A 520-nucleotide genomic window follows, 5' to 3' on the forward strand; every position below is an offset into this window, starting at 1 on the left:
TTTATATAGTTAAAAAGATATTAAAATTAGTAAAAATATATAATTTATATTTTAATATAAATAAAATATTAAAATATTATTATAATTTATCTAAAAAATATTTTATATTATATATATTATGTCTCTATATTTTATAAAAATTTTAAATTTGTGTCTGTCAACTTCCGTGCCCATATCTTAGGTGAAGAATATTTCAGTAACATGTTGACTATTTTCCCGCACTAACATTATTAACTCATATTTCATAGTAATATAATGTTGCACAATATAATTTTTATTTTTTATACATAAAAATATAAAGGTGGCTTTTGAAGTTGCAGAAGCTATTTTTGTTTAATTCTAACATGTTATCGTCAAACTATGTATTTTTTGTTGTATTACACACTGAATACATAAATTCATGGAGAGTTTGACGACTTTGACCGGGTCATACTAAAAAATGAATTTTTAAAATTTTTAAATTTTATTTAAAAGGATAAAATATCATCTTTTATTTTTGAATAATTTTTTTATATTTTTT

This window comes from Arachis duranensis, chromosome 6 (genome assembly GCF_000817695.3).
Source record: "Arachis duranensis cultivar V14167 chromosome 6, aradu.V14167.gnm2.J7QH, whole genome shotgun sequence".
Lineage (NCBI taxonomy): Eukaryota > Viridiplantae > Streptophyta > Magnoliopsida > Fabales > Fabaceae > Arachis > Arachis duranensis.